This window comes from Abramis brama (genome assembly GCF_963993115.1).
Source record: "Abramis brama genome assembly, chromosome: 21".
NCBI classification, from domain to species: domain Eukaryota; kingdom Metazoa; phylum Chordata; class Actinopteri; order Cypriniformes; family Leuciscidae; genus Abramis; species Abramis brama.
In genome coordinates this window covers 16,706,105-16,724,325 of record NC_139983.1, presented here as the reverse complement: position 1 = coordinate 16,724,325, position 18,221 = coordinate 16,706,105, and the positions used below count along the sequence as shown (strand labels likewise).

Below are 18,221 nucleotides of genomic sequence, written 5' to 3'. Positions count from 1 at the left end.
CTAAAGAAATACAATTATGTAAAATTATGTAAAATGACCAGCCATGATTAACTGTTTTATGTGATCTAAATCTTAAATCGCTGATACAACAATAATAGATCAGTGTACAGTAGCTTGATTGTATGAACAACTCACGTCTGTGTTTCGGATTTCTGTCCAAAGATAATGAGTTGGTTACCGATCATTTTACAGTTTGCGTAGAAGCCAGCAAATCCGATTTCTGCCAGATCTTGGCATTGTAAAACAGCAGTCGCTGTTTCTGACAAATGTGAGGATAACACAAAAATCACAGATTTTTAGGGAACTGCAATGAAGGGTAAGGTTGCAGCCCCCACTAAATAGGGTCTAGCAATGTCTATGACCTTATGTGTTTATTTTTGAGGATGCATGTGTATTTTTGAGGACATATTTGCACATCATTGAATTCATCCCTTAATGTACTAAGCATGAAAAATGTCATCTTCTGTCACCTGTAGGTTGGGTGCCTGTCCTCTAAAAAAAGCATTGTGGGTAATTTAGAAATCCATGGCAGTAAATGTCGGGCATGGTCATATGTCACTGGGCAAAGAGCGTGGTTATAAAACACTTACAAGTGTAGAGACACACAGCATTGCTGCTTAGTAACCCCGTTTGTTGTTTGAATTTTTCCATTCAGAATGAATGGCTAAAGTCAGCGCTGGCAATCAATCATGCCTGGTAATATAACAGTCTCTTAAAAGTCTTTTCATTGCCGTTTCTCCTTTATACAGATTGCCACAATCTGTCAGTTTGTTGGAGAACTGTTCCTACACAGTTATACCTCCTTGAAACCTTGAGTGAATCAGACTAGTAGCTTTGAACCAGGCAATAATGGTTACTTACTGATGCAGCTCTGATCTAAATGAAGCTTTTAATTTCTTTTTCATCTAATTTCACACTTCCACTGTAATTTGAGACTGCTTCGAAATAGTCCAACATGAGCTCTGAGCAGAGGAGGAGAAAATAATTGTTATTACAAAAATAAAGAGCGACACTCGCGGGTAAAGTTACAGCAGGAGGCTTGCCTCCCCTGAGCCCATTGACTTTTAACAGACCCCCTAATGTGTGCAGTGGGTTTGGTGGGGGGTAATTGAGAATGAATCACGTGAGAGGAGACAATGTCTCCATCGCGCTACAATTGGATATGATTGGTTTGTGCGATAAATCCATCCTCTAGTTTTCATGCGCGTTCTCGAATCGGCCTTAATGAAGACAATGATACCATTAATGGGAAGACTAATTAAAAAGTAAAGAAACAACTCAGCCATTTAGATATCAACACTTTGTCACGTAAAAAAAAAAGTCACGTGTACAAGCTTGATGACTGCTGAAATAAGTTGACTATTAAAAAGAAAAGCAGAACATTAGTTGACAAAAAAAGTAAATAGCTACTGCCTTTAGCTATTAGTTTGCAATAAATGGAAAACGGTGTAAAAACACTAACTTGACTTAAATTTATACTTGTTTTTAGTTAGTGTAAAAATACAAAATAGAATTGTATTTGGTATCTCTCTTTTATGTAATGTTTATTTAACCATGAAAATTAAGTGTAACAGGGACATACATTTACATATATATATATATATATGTATAGGATTTCCCCTCTGCTGGATCACACCGCTGGATCTGAGCTAGTATAAATTACTTTGCTATCATCATATTCAATTCTTTCCTCAGTTCTTCATTGCATATTGATTGTGTCCGACAGGACTGATTAATGACAGTTAATTTGCTTAGTGACATGTGTATATCATTCCTTTAGGGTCTTGTAATTTACATCTCCTCGACAGTCTCTTAAGCTATTAATCTCAAGTCTATGAGCCATTTCTATGACCCCACTGTTTAGCTCAGACTCATATTAATAAATCAGATGCTCACGTCTAAACCGTGGCTCTGGATATTGATGGATCACCCATCATGAAGTATGGTAGTAGTATGTGCCTGCCTGGCTAAAGTAGATGTGTGTTTGCTTGGGTCCCAGTGTAATTTTTACTGATGGCTTGTGAGCGTTTCATCTCTGGCACCCTACCAGACGGCATATGAAACAGAGCATGTTGTGCAGCACTCTGAGAGCGGAGAGAAACATCTCCAACGGAGCCGATGATTGTGTCCCTGAAAACCGTATGTCCAATGTGGTGTTGAATGGAGGCCTGAAAGGATTCCAGATAGGCTTTAATCTTGCTTTCACTAAAGTCTTTAAAGGCTTTAGACATACATTTCAAGTTGTTTGCTAGTGCTGTTATATAAAAAACAAAAAAAACAAAAACAAGCACAAAATCTGAAATCCTCTGAACTCTGAGGGGGTAGTCTTATCATGACATAGTTTATACAGTGTATACATGTATACACACATACACTGTGGCGGAGCTAGGGGGTGGCCGTGGCCACCCTTGGTCTAAGCTTGGCCACCCCTTTGGCCACCCCTCTCACAACTGCTGTTTCTGTCTCTTTTTTTATTGACAAAAATCGCGTTTTTTAAAACGTGTGACTTTTCAGACGCACACTCCAACTTCACCTCAGCGCCAGGCGCAAGTCAAACGAGTGCGGAAATGTGCAAGTGCCGAATGAGCTTCAGCAGAACATCAGACAGTGATATGCACATAGTAAATATAGACTCAATCTTTCTCAACTGGTGGGTTGCAAGACCGTTTTGAGTAAGTTGAATAGTGTGCAGTCAACAACAAACGTAATTCTCTTTTTTTCTGATGCTACTTTTATTTTATAAAATGTGTGTGAAAGCTTGTGACACTTGTCAGATGCTGAGAAAAGCGCGTTGTCCTTATTCAGTTGGCTATCTTCGGTTAGATTAGATGTTGTCAGGCCAAATGTCAGTAAAACTAACTAACTTTCCTGTAATATGGCTGACAGCCGTTGTACTGTGCTTGCGGTACGCACATTACGCGCAAATGCGGCGTGCTGTAGCCGTAGTTCTGTCGTCAATTAACTCAAGTAAGAATCAAAAAGGCGATTAAAACTGTCAAAACTGCTTGCATGTATTTGTTATACATGTGTCACATGTGTCTGGATTAAAATATTCTGCTATGTGAGATCACAATATAAGGCACAAATGGATATGTAATGTTTTAATGTCCAAATAAATGTGAGCACTGTGCATTTGTACTAGAAGATAGGCATTCGTTTTGCGTTAATTTGTAAAGGACAAACAAAAATGGATAATTTTTAAATCCATAAAATAACTTAATTTTACATTCTGTTTACATTACATTATGAAAAACATAACATTTTACATTATGTGCTGTTGACTTCCGCCTTGTTCACATTCTTGCACATGGGGATTCAAAAGAGAACTTTTGTTTTCCTTTTTAATTTAGGTATGATAGAACTGTTGCAATTATTTATTTTGACAACTAATATAGAAAGTTAAACATTTTTTTTTGACAAACTCAGAATTGGTTGAAGAGTTCATTGATTATATAAAACGTATTGAAGGTTGAATAATATTTGGACTACAGTATTATCTGCATGTTATCTCATCCATGAAGATGCAACAATGTAGAACAAGCTATTTGAGATTTTGAGAACCAGAACCAAGCTAACTGAGCAAGTTGAACTTTAGCTATAGTGTGTGCCCTTTTATTACTATTTAATTAATTTTAACATGAGGTGGTGGGTAATAATAAAAAATATATAAAATTCACTCAGTATTCCATGATTCCTAATTCACTACTATCTCAATTACAATTAAGTACAAATTAACTTTATTCAGTTGTGTAGGCACTAAAACAGTCCAATACATTATAGTCAAATTATTTTTTATGATAAAATAATTAAGATTTCTGTGCCACCCCAGACTGGTTGCTGGCCCTTGCCTGGCCACCCCTATGAAAAAATCCTGGCTCCGCCACTGCACATACAGACCCTTTCCAAAAAATTAGAATATCATGGAAAAGTTTATTTATTTCCATAATTCCATTCAAAACGTTAAACTTTCATAGATTATAGATTCAGGGCCCACAGCTTAAACGATTTCAAGTATTTAGTTGTTTATTTGTACATAATTTGGGCTTCCAGCTCATAAAACCCACGCAAAACAGGATTTCAAAAAAATAGAATATTACATGAAATCACACAGTAATTACACAGTGATACCATGGTCATTGAACCAGGTTTTGGTTCTTTTGGCAGTGTGGGCAGGTGCAAATCCTGCTGGAAAATGAAGGAAGCATAAAGTGCTCTGAAAATGTCCTGGTAGACGGCTGCGTTGACTCTGGATTTAATAAAGCACAGTGGACCAAAGTCCTCTTTTCTGATGAGAGCAAAGTTTGCATCTCATTTGGAAACCAAGGTCCCAGGTCTGTATATCATACGAAGGTTTAGCATTGGTAAGATTTTTAAATTTTACAAGAGATCTCTTGTATGCTCAACAAGGCTTCACTTACTTGATCAATAATACAGTAAACAGTATTTTTTTATTTTAAAATTATTTATTCCTGTAATGGCAAAGCTGAATTTTCAGCATCATTACTCCAGTCTTCAGTGTCACATGATCCTTCAGAAATCATTCTAATATGCTGATTTGTTAAGATTATTATTATCATTGTTGAAAACGTTTGTGCTGCTTAATATTTTAGTGGAAAGTGATACATTTTTAGGATTGTCCGATGAAAAGAACATTTGAAAAAAATATATATAATTTAGGGCCAGATTTACTAACAGCTTGCACCAGCGCAAACCCTCTTTTGGCATTAAAAACTACTGTCAGGATTTACTAAAGACTAGTTTAAAGACTAAATTAGCGCTGAAAAGGCGTGGACAGTTATTTTTGCACCTTACCTTATTGCATATGCATTTGTTGGAGTTTTCCTTTCAGACGCAAAATTTATGGGAGGAGAGTATTTAAACGAATCATGCAAGGTGATTTACTAACGTTTGAAAAAAACAAAACCGCCCCCAAAAAGCATGTCTCAAACCAGACGCTAATTGATAGATTGTAGTGATCATTATGGAAACGATCCGGCGCGTCTGTGTTTTTTAATTTGCGTGTTGTCAAAACTTTCCACTCCCATCAGTACTTTTTTGGAATTGTGCTCTCAAGCTAATTTGCCCTGTTTAGTAAATCTGGCCCGTAATGTATCCTTGCTGAATAAAAGATTTTTTTTTTTAGGAAAAAAGGAAAAAAACAAGTTTTGTGAAAAGTTTTTTTCTGTGCCAACCACACATATTTTATAAATATAGTATATTTATAGTACTATTTTTCAATAATTGAAAACATTAATAAATATTTTATATATTGGTTTGAAGCACCACAGGACAGTGCTTTATCTATTTTGACTGTTCGTGACGTTTGCACTGTTTTGAGGGACAGCTAGCATTAGCATTCTTTGCTGCTGCTAAACCTCACAGGCGTCTCCTAATCATAATTCTGTGATGGTCTCAATGTTAATTTGCCTCATTACTTGACACAACTGTCTCACTTCCATTAGAGGCACTCTAGGCGTCTGCCAGCATGTCACAGTGTCTCATTAGATTTCAATGCTGTCTGTTTAATCTATCAATCTTGTTCATCAATAGCCCTTCTTCACTGCAGGTTGATGAGCAGAGGTCAGAGGCTGGTGTTGTGTCAAATATCATTTCATTAGAAATGTTTGCATATTTATTATTTTGGGTCAGTGTCCAATAGGAATATGGGAACGAGATGTGGACATTCCTGTCGGCTGCTGAGCTGCTAAAAAGCACAGCTTGTAGGTAAAAATTGTCACACTTTAGGGTCCAATTCTCACTATTAACTAACAATTAACTGCAACTTTTGCCTCAATAAACTCCTAATTACTGCTAATTAATAGTTAATAAAGTAGTTGTTAAGTTTAGGTATTGGGTAGATTTAAGGGATGTAGAATATGGATATGCAGAATAAGGCATTAATATGTGACCTGATCAAGCAAAATGAGTCACAGTGACCCAAATTTCAAAATTGAGATTGTGGTATTAATGGAAAGAGGAGACCATAAGCTTTCAAATGATATCCTAGTCAAAGTCATACCTTGAATGGTTGTAAAGATATACACATTTGAATTATGGTCGTCTGTCCTCTTTTTCCAATTGAAGAAAGTTTTTTGCCCGTTTTTTGCTGATATCTTTCAAAATCCATTGCATTTAAAGGGATAAACTATTTATTGTACAGCTTAATTTGACCAAAGACATTAATATATGCTATTAAACCAGGCTGAAGCTCAAATTATTTTAAAGTTTTTATTTTAATAAATAATTTAAAAGGCACTTTTACAAACATTTACTAATCAGAAAGATTGAACAGAGGTGCTACAGTTTTCCTTGAGAGAGGGTGGGTGTGTGTGTCTGTGTGTTGTGTGTGTTGTGTGTCTGTGTGTGTGTGTGTGTGTGTGTGTGTGTGTGTGTGTGAGAGAGAAAGTGAGAGAGGCAGAGAGACAAGGAAACAGAGAACAAATAATGTTAGCCTATGCAATCATCTTTGTGTAGGCTAGTTGACAATAAGAGTGTAACAAATTCATAACGGAGATACCAACAGTTAAATATTGGGTTAAAATAAATCAAACATAATAAATCAAACAGATAAATACACTCACCGAATAATTGCACTCACTCACATCCATACACGATAAATACCACAGGGCTGTCACTTTCGCGGTCATCAGAGGATGACACGTCTCCAGATCCAAAAAAATCACTGACTAGCCTTAGCCACTCTTGATGACCCGCAGCAGAGCTTAGGTTAGAAGCCTCTAGTGAGTTCAACGCTTTTGGCGACTTTTTGGTGACTTTGCTCTCTTTTGACAGCGACATTTCTCAAATTAATAATATTTAATCTTTCTGAGGAGATCAGCTAGCTTGTTTACACATAGCGCTACGAGTCTGACAGGAGGATGGCTGGACCAATCGCGTGCCGGTCAGTCGAAACGGGGCTTCCCATTGACAAATGATCAGCGTTTGTGTACATTTCTAAGCTTTTTGATTGGTTCTATACAACGTGAAACACCATATTTGGAGAGCAGAGACGTTTCAGGGGATTCCCGGGAAATGCTCAGAGGTGACGAGAGGAGTTGAGAAAAGCTATATTCATTTCCAGCGAATTTAGTAAAACTTTGTAAACTTTAATAGTAATTTAAATACCTTTACTCAATTATCTGGACTACGAAACTTTAGGAGATTATTTTTGAATGTCTGTTCTTTGAAATTTAGCAAAAAATTTTTTTTTTTTTTAAATCTATTATTTCATTGTTTTTCCACATAATCGGCCCATATCTTAAAATGGAACGTTGCGACTTCCGACTCATTTCGCCAGATCGGGTCACATATATACTTTATAAGTACTAATAAACAGCCAATATCCAAGTAATACGCATGCTAATAAGCAAGTTAATAGTGATAATTGGACGTTAAACTAAAGTGTTACCAAAAATGATTTTGGATAAAGTGGTTTTTGCATCAAAATATGAATTTTGTTTTCTTTGCAGCTCTTTTGGCTTTGTTGTACTTCTTAAGCAAATCTCAAAATGAATATCCATATTTCATACTGTACATTATAGGTGTATAATACCTACATTCATTTATATTACTTAAATTATTATTTTTTAAATAGTGTAGAATTTTAATATTGGCCATAGTATTAGCTTTAATATTGGCTTATCGTTATCACTCAGAATTTTAGTATCATTACATATCCTATTTGACAGACAAATTGCTTGGAAACTTACCATGCTGTGCTTGGTTAACTAGCTTTGACCAGCTCATCATCATCATCATCATCAGTCGAGCTGGGCTAGAGGTCGACGAGAGGTTTCCCTCCTTTCGGTTTCTTTTGCCTAGACGCGGCAAAAAGACAGTTCCATTGTTTCCGGTTCTTTGCCAACTCGCTGATTTCCTTTTCGCTGAGAGTGATCATGCTTTTGTCGGTGATGTGGCGTGATATTTGTTCGCGGTACGATGTTCGTGGTGCCCCGCGCCTGTTTGTTGGTTTGATCTGTGACTCATATAAGATGAAACGTTTGACTGGTTCGTCTTCTGCCATGCGAATGCAGTGGCCTGTGAACTTAAGCTGGCGATCGCATATAGTTGTGCTTATTGGCACCTGTTGAACCGTCTTGTATAAATGTTCATTTGTGATATGATCGTTCTTCTGGTCTATACCAAGCATGATGCGGTAACAGTTTGTTGCATATGCGTCCAGTCGATTCGCTAGATGTTTAGTGAGGATCCATGTTTCGCAGCCATAAAGCAAGATGGAGATGCAAGCGGCTTTGAAGAGTCGAATCTTGAAGTTGATCTTGGTCTTGGGTGCTTTTAGGATGGATTTGAGTTTGTGAAACGCTACCCAAGCTAAAACGATTCGAACATTGACGTCTTTGTTTGTTGATCCTACGTAGGCGCCTAGGTATTTGAAGTCATTTACGATGGCTACCTCTTGGTCATCTATCTTAAGTGCGGGAGCAGGAGTTGCGTCTTTCTGTATGTTCAGGCGCATTTGCTCGGTTTTGTTGATATTTATCTCTAGGCCTACTTGGCGTGCTTGTATTTTGAGTGCGGTGACTTGTTTTTGTTGTTGCTCTGCGTTTCCTTCAAGTAAGGCGATGTCGTCGGCAAAAGCTAGGTCATTCACTTTGTGACTTAGCACGCGAGTTGATGCGCGTAAAGTTCTGTAACTTCCGTCTGTTTCCTTGCCTTTGTGTGTAAGATATCCAAATTCGTTAGCTGATAGTTTTGAGACGTAGTCGATGACTATGATGAATAGAAATGGTGCTAAGACATCACCTTGAAGTACACCTGTTGTGATTTTGAATGGCTTGGAACACTGGCCTTGCAGATATACTTGGCTTTTCGAGTCATCGTACAACACCCGAATTGCATCAACAATCTTTGCTGGAATGCCGTAGTATCGGAGAATGGCGAACATCATTTCTCTGTCGATTGAATCGAAGGCCTTCTTGAAGTCGATGAATGTGATGTAAAGTGGGATATCTTGTGCATATGCTCCATCCATTATTCGTCACAGAATATGAATTTGCTGAATGCAACTGCGGCCTGTTCTAAAGCCTGCTTGGTTCTTTCTGAGCATAATGTCGATGGGCAGACGAATTCGATTTAAGATCATGCGACTGTACACTTTTGGTGCAATTGATGTCAGGGTGATTCCGTGCCAATTTGTCATTAGCTGCCGATTTCCTTTCTTCGGCAGAGGTATGATGAGATTCGATGTCCATTGAGTGGGTGCGTGACAGTTTTCGTAGACCATTTGACGGATATAGAGCAGCTCGTCGACTATGAAATCGCCGCCGTCTTTGAGCACTTCAGCTGTCATTGCGTAGTCTGGTCCAGGCGCTTTGTTGCGCTTTAGGTCTTCGATTGCTTGCTCTATCTCGGATCGATTGAATTGAGCAGTTTTGATGTCAGTACAGTCGGGTGATGGAACTGGGTGGACTGTTTGATCTGCGTTTTTGTTTTTGTTGTTTAGCAGTGAATCGAAGTACTCGCGCCAGCCTTTGAGTAGATCGTTTTTATCTTTGGGCATTGATCCATCGAGTTTCTTTACTTTGCTTGGGTCGGCCTTATTGTCGTCACCTGAGATCTGATTGACGATCTTCCAGGTTTTGCCGTGTTCTCAAGCGCTTCAAGCAGGTGGCCGAGATGCGCTTCTTCGTCATGTGTGAATGCATCAGACACTTGGTTCTGCAGGCTTTGCCACCTCATTTTGTGCGAGGGCAATCGTGTTCGCTTGTACTTTGCCCTGACCTTGTTGCAGATGTCGAGTAGTGTGAGAGTTTCAGCAGTGACCCAGCTCGCAAACTTTGCTTTGCGCCTCTTTCCAAGTACTTTTTCGCTTGTATCGTGTAGAGCATCATCCAGTGTGTCAGCGTGTTGCTGGATCTTGGCAGTTTTACTTGGTAGGGCTTCCATTTCGTCCATTAGCAAGCTGAACCGACTCTTTGATTTCCGGTTCTGCTAGTCTTTCCCAGTTGAACTTGCATCGATTGTTGGTTGGTTGTTTTGGTGCTCTTAGGCTCAGTTTGAAGTTTGCGCTCATTACTTTGTGGTCGGAGCCGACGTTGATTGTGTTGTAAGCGCGGTAGTTTTTGAGTGATTTCCACCACTTTGTCGAGATCAACATGTGGTCAAGTTGTGACCAGCTAATGGCCATAAATTACTAATGTTTAGCCATCTAAAACCACTGGATGCAGGTATAAGCTGGATTTCCCAAGCTTTGAGGTTGAGCTGCACAATTAATCATTAAAATATCCTGATCTCGATTCAAACACCCACGCGATCTTATTCTTAATGACAACGATTCACCTGTGTTTATTAAACCTTTGACAATATCAATAAAAGTTTATAGTTCGGATATAAACACTGATGTCTACGGTAGCTATCAAAATAGAGTAAATCACCTTTTGAAAAGTAACTTGATGCTTCAAACGAAGATTGTAACAATTACATCGTTACACCAGTAGGTGGTGACAATGGACTGTTAAATAATGTATTTGTCATCGAATCATTCATTCAAGAGAGTATTTGAAAACATGATTCATCCAGAAATGAAACAAGTAAAGACTTGAAGCGGCGCTGCACATGCCGATCGATGTATGACATCAAAGTACCGCAAGAGAAATTCAAAGGAATATGGAGCCGTCTGCCCTTTAATCACTCTTGCGGTACTTTGATGTCATAGATTGATCAGTCTGCGCAGTGTCGCTTCGAGTCGAACACACCTTTTATGAGGGGGTCATTGAATCATTCATTCAAACCAATAAAAAAAAAAGCAAATTAAATATTTTTTTAAATACACTGCAGCAATTCAGAATCATGGGAGAACCGTGATCTCTGTTAAAAAAAAAAAAAACAAAAAAAACAACCTTATTGTCAGTTTATTCAGAATTGTGCAGCTCTACTTTGAAGAAGACAAGCCAGTTAGTACTATACACTGACAATGGCTAGTTTGATGCTTTCTTATGTCAGTTACACATACCCTAATGAGTACTTAAGAAAAATAATATTCTATTATTAATAATATCTCTCTCCTGAATCTGTTGAACAAGAAACAGATCTTTTAGAAGTGTGTGTTCACCTTCAATAATTCCTATTGGCTCTGAATATTGTCAATGTTAAATAAAAGGATTTGGAAGGATGAAACCTCATATTCTATTATTTATATGCTTCATTCACCGTATAATAAGGAAATCCTTTGAAGGAATGTGTCTGAGAAGGAACCGTTCCATACAGTTTTTGAAGACCGCAGCATATTTTTCTCTTTCTCTCTCTCTCTCTCTCTGTAGCGAACACTTGCTCGTTCTCTTTGTGCTGACAGGAAACAACTGATTTGGATTCTTGTTAATGAACAGTGATGGAAAGAAAAAGACAGCGTGAAAGAGGAATCAGGCACTTCATAATGTTAGGTTTAATGGAAACGCAATGTTTCACTAATTAAAAAAGGAAATTGATGCAGAAGATGTGTAATGTACATTTGGGTTCAGGTTTCCCATTTGATTTTGTGTAGGGAATTCAGGGTGAATCGCAATGAGCTGTCACCATATTTCAGACCATCATGAAGCCTTTGCCTTGTGTTTTTTTAGATTCATTTGAGAGTGTGGGCCTAGAGAGAGTAAAAAGAAAGAAAATCTGAATGCATTTAAATTAATACAGTACTGTTCAAAACTTTGGGATGAATACAATTCTTTTTATACATATATATAACTTTCAGGCCTCACACAGCAACTCTGCCTCAGCCAATCACTGCCCTGTCATAATAATCATCTTAAACAACCATGAGGTGTCTTGAGTAATTGCTTGACACATGATGATCTGTAAGGGTAATATCAAACACAGCATCTATGTCACATCCAGATGGTTTTTCTCGTAGCACCTACCATAAACACCATCCCTCGCTTCACAGTCAGCCGATATTTCTGCAATGATTAATGATTACTGCCCTGCAGGAACAAGCTATCATCTGAGGAAAATGGATGGACTGGTTGTTAAAGAATATGAAAATACATTAAAATATGCATTAGCACACTGTCAGGCAAAGACTTCGCCTGCAGCCACAAGCTGTGTAAAAATGTGTGTTTTTGCTCCATGTAGGGACAAAGTTTGATATACTTGTGGAGTTTTTTTTGGAGCTCGACAGGTCGTGGTGACTATCAACTGTGGTTGTATGGAAAAGATCTGTGCTGAGCAAACAATGACAGAATTTTCATTTTTGATTGGACTTTTCCTTTAATTGCAGAATTTGAAATGCATTTTATAAGGAAATATCGAATTGAATGTGGGCTCATTACCTTTCTATTCTCTTTAACCTCTGATTTAAAATTACATTTCAATGAGTTAAGAAAGTTTTGGACTTTGAAGACTTTGCCATGAAGGTACAAGGTCCTTGGCTACCCAGCTGGTCCTGAGGTCTTCACACTCTCCATTCCTAAAACCCTCATTAAAACGTTTATACATGACTGCACACATCTCACCACCTACGCATTTCAAATAAAGATCAATCGATTGGAAGAACCGCATAGTTTTAAACATTCATTTATGATTGGGTTGTACTGTATTTATATGCGTCTGCCATTTCATTTTTATAAAATATACACTCACCTAAAGGATTATTAGGAACACCTGTTCAATTTCTCATTAATGCAATTATCTAATCAACCAATCACATGGCAGTTGCTTCAATGCATTTAGGGGTGTGGTCCTGGTCAAGACAATCTCCTGAACTCCAAACTGAATGTCAGAATGGGAAAGAAAGGTGATTTAAGCAATTTTGAGCGTGGCATGGTTGTTGGTGCCAGACGGGCCGGTCTGAGTATTTCACAATCTGCTCAGTTACTGGGATTTTCACGCACAACCATTTATAGGGTTTACAAAGAATGGTGTGAAAAGGGAAAAACATCCAGTATGCGGCAGTCCTGTGGGCGAAAATGCCTTGTTGATGCTAGAGGTCAGAGGAGAATGGGCCGACTGATTCAAGCTGATAGAAGAGCAACTTTGACTGAAATAACCACTCGTTACAACCGAGGTATGCAGCAAAGCATTTGTGAAGCCACAACACGCACAACCTTGAGGCGGATGGGCTACAACAGCAGAAGACCCCACCGGGTACCACTCATCTCCTCTACAAATAGGAAAAAGAGGCTACAATTTGCACGAGCTCACCAAAATTGGACAGTTGAAGACTGGAAAAATGTTGCCTGGTCTGATGAGTCTCGATTTCTGTTGAGACATTCAGATGGTAGAGTCAGAATTTGGCGTAAACAGAATGAGAACATGGATCCATCATGCCTTGTTACCACTGTGCAGGCTGGTGGTGGTGGTGTAATGGTGTGGGGGATGTTTTCTTGGCACACTTTAGGCCCCTTAGTGCCAATTGGGCATCGTTTAAATGCCACGGCCTACCTGAGCATTGTTTCTGACCATGTCCATCCCTTTATGACCACCATGTACCCATCCTCTGATGGCTACTTCCAGCAGGATAATGCACCATGTCACAAAGCTCGAATCATTTCAAATTGTTTTTTTCTTGAACATGACAATGAGTTCACTGTACTAAAATGGCCCCCACAGTCACCAGATCTCAACCCAATAGAGCATCTTTGGGATGTGGTGGAACGGGAGCTTCGTGCCCTGGATGTGCATCCCACAAATCTCCATCAACTGCAAGATGCTATCCTATCAATATGGGCCAACATTTCTAAAGAATGCTTTCAGCACCTTGTTGAATCATTGCCACGTAGAATTAAGGCAGTTCTGAAGGCGAAAGGGGGTCAAACACAGTATTAGTATGGTGTTCCTAATAATCCTTTAGGTGAGTGTATATTACTGTTCAAAAGTCTGGGGTTGGCAAGATTTTTTGAACATATTTTATAAAATATTTTTAAGTCTATTATGCTCACCGAGGCTCAAAAATACAACAAAACAGTAATATTGTTAAATATGTAAGGAATAATTTACAACGGGGCGTTTAATTATTCGAAAAATAATGCACACCCGAGGTGGTAATACGACCATGACATTGTGCATTATTTTTCATTAATTCAACGGCCCAGAGTCAATTATTCCGCTTATACTACGGTTACCACACCTCAAAACATTATTCAGATGATATATTTCAAGACATTTGTCAGGTTTTTGTCCTCAAATATCTCTTGTGTGTAGGACTAATTTCTTACGCATCTAATGCCTTCAGCCACTGATAGCAGACCAATAAAGTTATTAATGCAGTTATTAAAGAGAGAGAGAGAGAGAGAGAGAGAGAGAGAGAGAGAGAGAGAGATTAAGCGTGTATTACCCGAATCTGTGCGTCTCTCAACAGTGTTTGGCAGCAGCGTCTCTACTAATAGCGAAACTGTAAGATTATCTGCTCCAAGAACAGTGCCGTTATTACCTTGCTTGTGAAAGATTCATGTAGCTTTTAAGTTGTTAAACTATTTTACTGATAAAATCGTCAGAGCAGCGCTGACAGCACGTTTCTTTGCGAGTGTGTGTTTCCGTACTGAATGTGTGTGCGTTTTGAGAGAAAGCGGGAGAAAGAGAGTATGTGCTTTCCATACATAATAAAATGTAATTTTTGTGGCAAAAACATGCAAATAATTTGTCGCTTTTGTCCTATTTACTTTATTTATTTTCTTGGTCAGTCTTGTGTTTTTATTTTATTTTAAAATTTTTTTTGCTGTTATAGTCTGTAAGGACCTTTGAATTAACTGAAAATAATTTCCCTGAAAATAATTGCACAACTTAGAACGTTTCAGATTCAAGCATTCAACAGCCCCATAGTATAATATCATTTAAAATTTTGTAGAAAGTAGTCTACATAGTAAATGTATAACATGGTAAACAAAGTGACGTCAAGTGCGTGGTCAGGTCAGTGTGTCTCAAGAGGTTAAAGAGGTCATGCGTTGTGTTGTCAAAAGCAGATAGAACCCATTATAATCAATGACGCTGTCTACACTGGATTCAATATACAGATCTGTCGACAGCACAAATGGAAGAGTGAAAGAACGTTCGCTTTGATGCATCCAGTGTTAATAGCTCGTTTGCGTCTCTGTACAAACTTCAGAAGGATCCCAGCGTCGGAAACAAGTGAATGGTTTATTTTAATGACGTCAAGGATCGCGTAGGAGGATTATATGTTTATTAGGAACATTTTGTTTTGTAAATGAGGCACAATGTAATGGAGAGTTTGCAAAGAAACTTTTGTTGAAAGATGAAGCAGCCAATTGTATTGGATTTGACAGCAGCTGCATCACAGACTGTAGGTAAAGGATTTCATAATGCATTGTCTTTAAATTATCTTTATATGAATAATGTTTTAAAACACTTACTCACATGCAATAGCGAGTGAGCATTGATAGTGTTTCCTATGCAATGGCGTTAGCCAGTCATAACAGTGGCTGTTTACTGACAAGCTCTAAAGAAGGTGCCCCTTAAAACGGGTCATTTTAGTCAGAGGGTCAAAATTTAGGTTAAAAATTATTGCTACTGGTAAAAGAGAAAGTCTAAGAACTGATACATGGCCCTATCACTAATAAACACTGAAAGGTCACATTTGCTCATTCGTCCATATGTTACCAGTCGGAAGGAGATTAACATATAAGCAGATGTTGTTTATCAATCCCTAAGGAGAATGTCAGGAATGTTGCATAGGTTAATGTGTGTCTTCATTACTGTTTCCTCATAGAGAAAATCTCTCATGAAGATTTATTCGGACAGGATCTGACTTGTAGAGTATTTGAGTCTGGGCTACTCATATCACATTTACTATAATAAAGAACAGCATTTTCTTAAGTAATTTTCATTAGGTATTAGTTTTTTAAAGGGGTGGTTTAATATGATTTCACTTTTCTAACTTTAGTTAGTGTGAAATGTTGCTGTTTGAGCATAAACAACATCTGCAAAGTTACAACGCTCAAAGTTCAAAGCAAAGGGAGATATTTTCTTTTAAAGAAATTGCTTTTTAAGGACTACAACAAATGATTAGAATATGCTAATAATCAATGACTTGAAGATAACTACACATAAGCTACATAAATTCACCAACTAACCATTCAGAAATGTTGTCTACATATTGTCACTTCTTCTTGAGTCTCCCCATCTTTCTGACTTCGGTTTGAACATAAAAGGCTGAAAGTTTTTGAAATTTCCAATGCATGTCTGTGTGAGGTAAATTGACACCAGAGCATGTGAGCGGAGTGGAGCGGGAGCGAGCGGGGAGCGGGAGCGGGCGGATCTTGGACAGAGCGCAGAGCGGCATTTTTAAAAGGAGGGAGCGTCGCCTTATTTCCCGCTCCAATTTCGCTCCAATTTCGCTCAGCTCACACCACGAGTCTGAAGCATGCTCAGTCAAACCTAAACCAGGATCCATCTGTCTTGCATAGTAATCAACAGTAGACTATTTTCAGTCAAAACTCGGCTCAATAATGGAGTTCAAAAAGTAGGCTACTTCAAAAAGGAAAATGAGAAGTCACACAGGTGTAGGCTACTATTAATATAATAAAACTAACTAACAATGATAATGTGGTACAAGAAAACGAATGTGGAGACATCGTTTCAGTCAGCAAAGATTCATTTTGGAATCTCAAAAGACACATCTCTTGAAAACATGAACGTGAGCTACGCGAACACGCTGGGAAGAAAACAAAAGGTTAGCAAATTGAATAGGGTAACTTGTAACAAAGTGTAAATTAAATATAGTGTAATATTCAAACAAATTCGTTTTTTCATTCAAGTAGACCTAATGGTTCGTTTTATTTAGACGAATTTGTGTCGTCCGTAATAATATTTATATTATTAGGACCATTTATTCGTTTAATTTTACAGCAGTTTGTGTGTATGGAAGCCAATTTAAATTATAAAGTTCACTTATCAAAATTCTGGCCTTATAGTTAATTTACTTTTAAAAAATATATGCATATTTTTGTTTATATAATTTTTATTTATATTATTAGGCCCATTTATTCGTTTAATTTTACAGGACTTTTTGTGTAGGCTATATTCCTTCTTACATAAGCCTGTAATTTGAAATAAAACATTTCAATTTGAAAAATGTTGTTACTCATTAGTTCTTTAGGAGGTAAGGCTGTGGTCTGAGCTAAAAGTGATATAGCTTACATGTAGATTTTTTTCCTTTTTTGGAGCGAGCGGGGGGCGATTTGAGTGGATCGCGAATTGAGCGCTGAGCGATAATGAGCGGAGCGGCCTGATGTAGCTTTGAGCGGGGGAGCGGTGAACAGTTCCGTGAGCGATGAGCGGAGATTCTCACCGCTCCACTCCGCTCACATGCTCTGATTGACACAAGCTGTTGAAGCTCCGCCCTCTGTGCGTGAACAGCAGCTCATTTGCATTTAAAGGAACGGACACAAAAAACGGTGCGTTTTTTTTCTCACCCTCAAAAAGTGACAACTTTAACATGCTATATAAAAATATCTGTGGGGTATTTTGAGCTAAAACTTCACATTCACACTCTGGGGACATCAAAGGCTTATTTTACATCTTGTGAAAAGGGCATTATACCACCCCTTTAAAGGGACACTTTACCTCTGGAAAGATGAATGTGTATTTAAAATAGGTCATTTATGTAGAAGAAATGTGAAATTATTTTTGAATTTGGAGCTTTCTAGACTAAGAAAAGCCAGAAAATGTATTTTTGGCTTATGTGGATGAAAGACAACAACTCCCAGAATGCACTTGCTTCGCTGCCCTAGGAGGCCACTCCCAAGCCACGCCTACCGGTAAGAGAGGGCAGTTGACAACAACAAAGCTAAGCTACTAGCGAGTCTCCGTGATGAGTTTGCCCTGGATTTCGAGATCGCCCAAAATGTCCGGGATTCGGCTTTTGCGTTCTACAGTCGCCATTCATCATGTTTACTGTGGCGAGCAGGACGAGGCTGAGGGGCGCGGGAGAACGGCGAGAACGGTCTCGCATCTCTCACGGAGGAGCGGGAATTTTCTTAGCAATGTTAAAACGCACATCAACCGATCACTTGTTTAGCGTTCATGTAAACACTACATTCAGATTCACCAATCGGAATGAATTCAGCTAGATTGAAACAAAAGGTGTGCATGTAAGCAATGAATGGCGACCGCAGAAAGCAAAAGCCGAATCCCGGACATTTTGGACGATCTCGACGACTGGACATGTCCGGGAAAAAGAGGATGGCATTGGAAATCAAACGCACTGGCACTGATCTGTGATAGGTCTGTTAGCGCATTAGGTCCAACCCCCTATG

The 18,221-nt window shown here is 38.4% G+C and overlaps 1 protein-coding gene across 2 annotated transcripts in view; it reads left to right on the top strand.

Annotated features, from left to right (window-relative positions):
- The window catches only part of chrm3a (cholinergic receptor, muscarinic 3a), a 123,147-nt gene that overhangs the window by 57,628 nt on the left and 47,298 nt on the right, over positions 1 to 18,221 (top strand). The gene's annotated exons all lie outside the window — the stretch shown is intronic.